Consider the following 5,990-nt stretch of genomic DNA (forward strand, 5'->3'; position numbering starts at 1 on the left):
GTAGATTATCTTTTCTCCCAGTTGTTAATTTATTCCTTCTCCAAGGCTGGACAAATGGCCCAGGGTGCTCAGTAGGACCTATCTCAGACCCAGAGAAATCAACAGCCACTGAAGCCAGCTTGGGGGCTAGGGGCAGGGTAAAATAAACACAAGTACTTAGCTTTTGCTGAGAGCACTATTTTTCTCTGGTTTCAGAGGTGTGAGTAGACTGTGTGGTTTGCTATCTCTCCCTGAGGAAACTACACCCTGGACATTACCACCAGCCCTGCCATGGTCGCTCTAAGTGATCGTGCCTGAGGGGTGCTGGTTCTTACCGAGTCAGGTACAGCAAATCCTTCCTCATTCTGAACTGTCTCTCCCTCCTCCTCCCGCTGAGTCTGATTTCCTAACTTTGCCTGTGATGTTCAGGGCTCCTAGCTTGTCATATATATATAAACATTTCACTTGTTTTTTGGGTCTTTGTTTTAAGAGGGATCACCAGAAGCATCTGATTATTCCACTATCTTAGCTCCGCCCCAGGTATGTTATGTTTTTTAACGCATCATTAAAAAAAAATTACACTTGGGAAATTCACTAAAATAGAGTGTATTTCTTTACTGACTTTTTTTTTGTGCTTTAAGTGAAAGTTTACAAGTCAGGTCAGTCTTTTATACAGAAATTATACACACCTTGCTATATGCGCCCAGATGCTCTACCCTAGTGAACAGCACACTCCTTCTCTCCACCTTGTATTCCTGTGTCCATTCAGCCAGATTCTGTCCCCCTCTGCCTTCTCATCTGCCCACCAGACAGGAGCTGCCCACAGAGTCTCATGTGTCTACTTGAGCCAAGAAGCTCACTCCTCACCAGTATTGTTTTCTATCTTATAGTCCAGTCCAATCTCTGTCTTTACTGGCATTTTTAAAGAGGTAGTTAACCTTACTTGTTGGCTGTAGCAAGTAGCATGGATTTCATAATGAAAAGAAAGTTTACTATCTTTCTAATGCATTGTTTAATATGCTTAGAGATATTCAGAAGCCTAACATAATGCTCACAAGATTTATATATTTAGAAGTTAAAAAAAAATTAAAATACATATTAGTATTCTTTGGGCTACACACAACAGGTATCTATTTGTGCTTGCTTAAATGTAAGAAAAGGAAATGTAAAGAAATAATTTATAAGAATAATTTAAAATCCAAGAAAGGTTTTAGGGACAGCTCAGGATGAGCAAAACCCAAGGTAAATCTAAAGACAAGTCAGGGTTCTGTGGTCTTTCAGTTCCAGTGGGCTCTCAACAGTCTGATTTGAGATCAACCAGCTGTGATCAGCCTGGCAGTGCCACAGAACACAGCAGTCAGAGTGGTAGGACCTACTTCACACTTGATCAGTACACAAAAGTCAAAGTATAAACTAGGCAAGTCCAAATGTCGTCAAGGTGATTCTGAGTCACGGGACTGCCATATATGTCAGAGTAGAACCGTCCTCCATGGGGTTTTCATGGCTGTGACTTTTCAAAAGCAGGTCGTAAAGTTTTTCTTCCGAGGTCCCTCTGAGTGGGTTCAAACTGTTAACCTTTTTATTAGAAGCCTAGTGCTTAACCATTTGAACCACTCAAGGAATCCAAAAAAATATAAAACTTAGTGGTGATTCTTCCTCCAAATAGATATTCCAAACAATTAAAATGTTCTGTCAATACATTTTGTTTTATACACATGGAAATGTGTCTAAGGGTCTTAGACTCATTATAGCTCAGTGAACTTGTAAATCTTCCTTATCCTAATACTTGGCTATAAAGATTTTTAAGAGGTATGTAAAATCATACAGGCTGAATTCCAAAATTTCCTTTATTATGTGTTGACACAGTGTTTGTCAGAGGCAAAACGTAAATGTTACCAGGGAGTTACAGTTAGTGGCTATAAAAAGACTAAGATGAGAATTGTGTTAATGTTACCTTTAGCCTGTAGATCTGGCTAAATAAAGGAATGGCAAATGAAAGCAATAAGTTCCTTACTTAACTCTACAAAGATATGGTGAAAAGCTACTCACAGTCATCTCAGTTTGGAGAAACCAAACATTTCTTTTGAGTTTTAATGCGGCCTTTCTCTTTGGTTGTACTCTAAGAAGGAGATAGATTTGAGTCTCAAAGGGAGGTATGTGCTTTGAGTTTCATTCTCTGATCAGGAATGCTAAAAAAGGAAATCAAAGGACCTCCCTGTAACTAACTCTGAATACATAGGCTGGCTGAGAGACTGTGTATTAGCTTCCTAAGGCTACTGTAATACAGTACCTTAAGTTGGGTGGCTTAACAAAACAAGGATTTATTGTCTCATAGTTTTGGAGGCTAAAAGTCTGAAATGAAGGTGTTAGCAGGGCCACCCTCTCTGAATGCTCTAGGAGAAGATTTGTCCTTGTCTCTTCCTAGCTTCTGGTGGTCCCTGACAATCCTTTGTAATCTTTGGCTTGTAGATGCATCACTCCAATCTCCGCCTCTGTCTTCACATGGCCGTCTTCCCTCTTAACCTGTGTGTCTTTTCTTTGTATAAGGACACAAGTCACATTGGAGTAGGGCTCACCCTACTCCAGTATGACCTTATGCTATTACATCTGCAGAGACACTATTTCTAAATAAGTTCATATTCACAGGTACTGCAGGTTAGGATGTCAATATCATATCTTTTAGGGGGACAGAATTACATACAGAGAGGGAGAGAAAAGGAAAGAGAGAAAACACTTTTTGGAAACTGAGGAAACATCTCAGTCATGCTGGCCTGCAGTATTAGAGTAGGTACCAGCCCAAGAGGCTAAGATTAAAATGGCATGTTACCTGAGGTCTCTGGAAAAGACCAGCTGAGGGAATGTTGTACTTCAGAACACAGGCTAACAGCAGCTAATCCGAACTGAGGGCTGACTATGTGCCAGATGCCTCACTGAGCATTTCTCTTGCTTTCTTTCATTTAATTCTCAAAATAAGCTAATCAAGTCAGTGCTGTTCTTTCCCTCAGTATACAGCTGAAGAAATTGAGACTTAGAGAAATTAAGCAACTTGCTCAAGTCAGGAGGAGAGGCAGAATTTGAACATAGGGCCCGTGCTCAGAGAATAGATGCTCTCATGACGCTGGACAGCCTCTCCTTAATAAGAAAGCAGCAAATGTCTTTTCAAATTTATGTCTTTAAAAGCTGCTGACAAGTGACCCCCGCATAAAGCCCAAGCTTTTGAACCCTGTGAATTTACTACTCCATAGAAACAAATGTCACCGTAAAGAATTTAAGACGAAAACCAGCCTCTTCATTGTTCCAAGTTTGCCCTGAAGCATATTAAGTGATGACAGTTTTTTAGGCAGCACCATGCCTTCATGAGGCACTTTGTCCCACATTAAAGACGTAAGCTTTACTGGGGATGTGAACTAGATTTTGGTTTTTTTTTTGACTCTTGGCGATTTAGCAGGTCATGTTTGCCAAAACTCTTGAGACTCTTCTTGCAGTTATAAAAAAGGGTATCCCTTATACTTTTGCAAGTATGAGTATTTCTTTATTTGCATACATATCCCAAACAGGGTTACAGCTATATGTTTTCATTTCTATATCTAAACATTAGAATTAATGTCCCTGGGTGGCCCAAATGGCTTGCACTAGATTACTTACCTAAAGGTTGGTGGTTTGAAGCTATGCAGCACCACTGTGGGGGAAAGGCCTGGTGATCTGCTTCCATAAAGATTTTTTAAAAAACCCAGTGGCATCATGTAGATTCTGACTCATTGTGACCCTATAGGACAGAGTAGAACTGCCCCATAGAGTTTCCAAGGAGCACCTGGTGGATTCAAACTGCAGAACTTTTGGTTAGTAGCCATAGCTCTTAACCACTACGCTGCCAGGGTTTCGCCATAAAAATTACAGCTGAGAATATCCTATGGAGCAGTTCTACTCCCTAATGAGTCAGAATTGACTTGATGGCAACGGGTATATTAGAATTAGCAAGGTAATTTATTATTGTGCTGAGTGTGCAAACCCAAACCGAATCCAGTGCTGTCGAATCAATTCCGACTCATAGCGACCCTATAGGACAGAGTAGAACTGCCCCATAGAGTTTCCAAGGAGCACCTGGCAGATTCGAACTGCCAACCCTTTGATTAGCAGCCGTAGCACTTAACCACTACACCACCAGGGTTTCCAAGTGTGCATGATAACATTATTAATGAACTAAGTTAATGATGTTGTTGTTGGGTGTCATCAAGTCGATTCCAACTCATAGTGAGCCATGTGAAAAAGTAGACCTGCTTCATAGGATTCTCTTGGCTATGGTAGTTTTGGAAGCAGATCACGGGTCTCTCTTCCATAGACTGATGGGTGGGTTTGAACTGTCAACCTTTGGGTTAGCAGCTGAGTGCTCAACCATTGCACCACCAGGAATCCTTAAAGCTAATGATAACAAAAAGTAATTAATACTTTGTAGAGCTATTAATTCCCATATCGTGTGTGTGTGCTTTTCCTCCTTTAGGACATTTTTTTGTTTCCTAATTTCTATTCCGATGATTTATATACTGCCCTCAGTATGTTTTAGGCAACACTGGGCAGAGACTTCACTCAAACATGTTGTAGTCCCAGGATTTGTATCACAGTGGTATCTTCCACAGTTATGCCGGGTGTTAATAGTCTTCCATTTCTGAGCCTGAAATACAGCACTTACAAAGTTGTTTTAGAATTATTATTTTACGTCTCTGAGTTTCTCTATGATAGCCAATACCTTCTTTTATTTGTTTCTGTCTCAGGACCTTGTAAATTGCTTTAGAGCAGGATTTCTGAAATTAGACATTATGTAACACCTCCACCATTTTTGCCAAACATGCCACCTTCATACTTTTTTGCCATAATGCATACCACCTGCAATTAATATTTTTTTAGTAAACTCAGGATTTAGGTATACAAATTTACCTATAAGGGGAGTATATACTATTGCCAATGGAAAACCAGAATTTCCTGCTTTATTAGGTTATGAAACGTATTGATACACTGGCTCTGTGTTCTTATCTGCCCCTAAGCATTAGACACATACTGACTAATCTAAGACTTTATTCTTGAGGTTGTAAGATTAATTAAGAGGAACTTTTAAAAGGAATAACTTTCTTATTATTTAACGGTGTGTTACTTAATGTCACTTTGTTACTGCTTACAGTCATCTGGCTTACAACCCATGACACACTTCGGGAGACACAAACATGGCCCACAAATAGAACACAAGTCAACCTGGGTTCACATCCTCATTTTCTTACTGTTTATTCTTTGGCAAGCCAGTTAACTCCTTTAAGCCTTAATTCCTCATTGTAAAAGAGGGACAATAATATTTACATTTCAAGAGCACTTTGAATATATGAGGTCACGATCACAACGTGCCTGGGATTCATTTAGCAATTTGAACACCTGCTATGTGCCAGGTGCACTCCTTGGTGCTCAGAATACAGAAAATCTCCCAGTAAGGAAGAGCTCTGCTCTCATGGAATTTATATTTTAGTGAGGGAAAATCAACCACAAACAACCAAACAAAAGAGCAAGTTCTTTCAGACTGTGCTAAGAGCTCTGAAGTAAACACAACAAGGGAATGTGAAAGAAAGTGACTAGTATTCGAGGAATGCTAATTTCCTTCCTGACTCCCACCCCATATGGTATTTAAGGACAAAAATGGAGACCGTCTTGAGAATAGGGCTTGTCAACTGAGGTAAGCAAGGTGCAAAAAACTGAATACAGGTAACAATTGCAGTTTAAGACATAATTAAATACATGGCCCAAATTTTAAATTTCTGTTCTTCTCTAAGATCTGCCTTCTTAAGTTACTTTATATAAAACATATTGTAACTGAAGAGGGTTCTTTTCCAGTCTTATTAGCCGATCAAAATAAGATCGACCCCACACCATCAGTTGCAAGGGAAAGAGAAAGTGGAAATTTATTGTTTAAGCAAACTAGGAGCAACCTGGGGCCTAGCAGAAGAAAAACCACGTGCTTCCAGCCCAGGGGA

This window comes from Loxodonta africana, chromosome 5 (genome assembly GCF_030014295.1).
Source record: "Loxodonta africana isolate mLoxAfr1 chromosome 5, mLoxAfr1.hap2, whole genome shotgun sequence".
Lineage (NCBI taxonomy): Eukaryota > Metazoa > Chordata > Mammalia > Proboscidea > Elephantidae > Loxodonta > Loxodonta africana.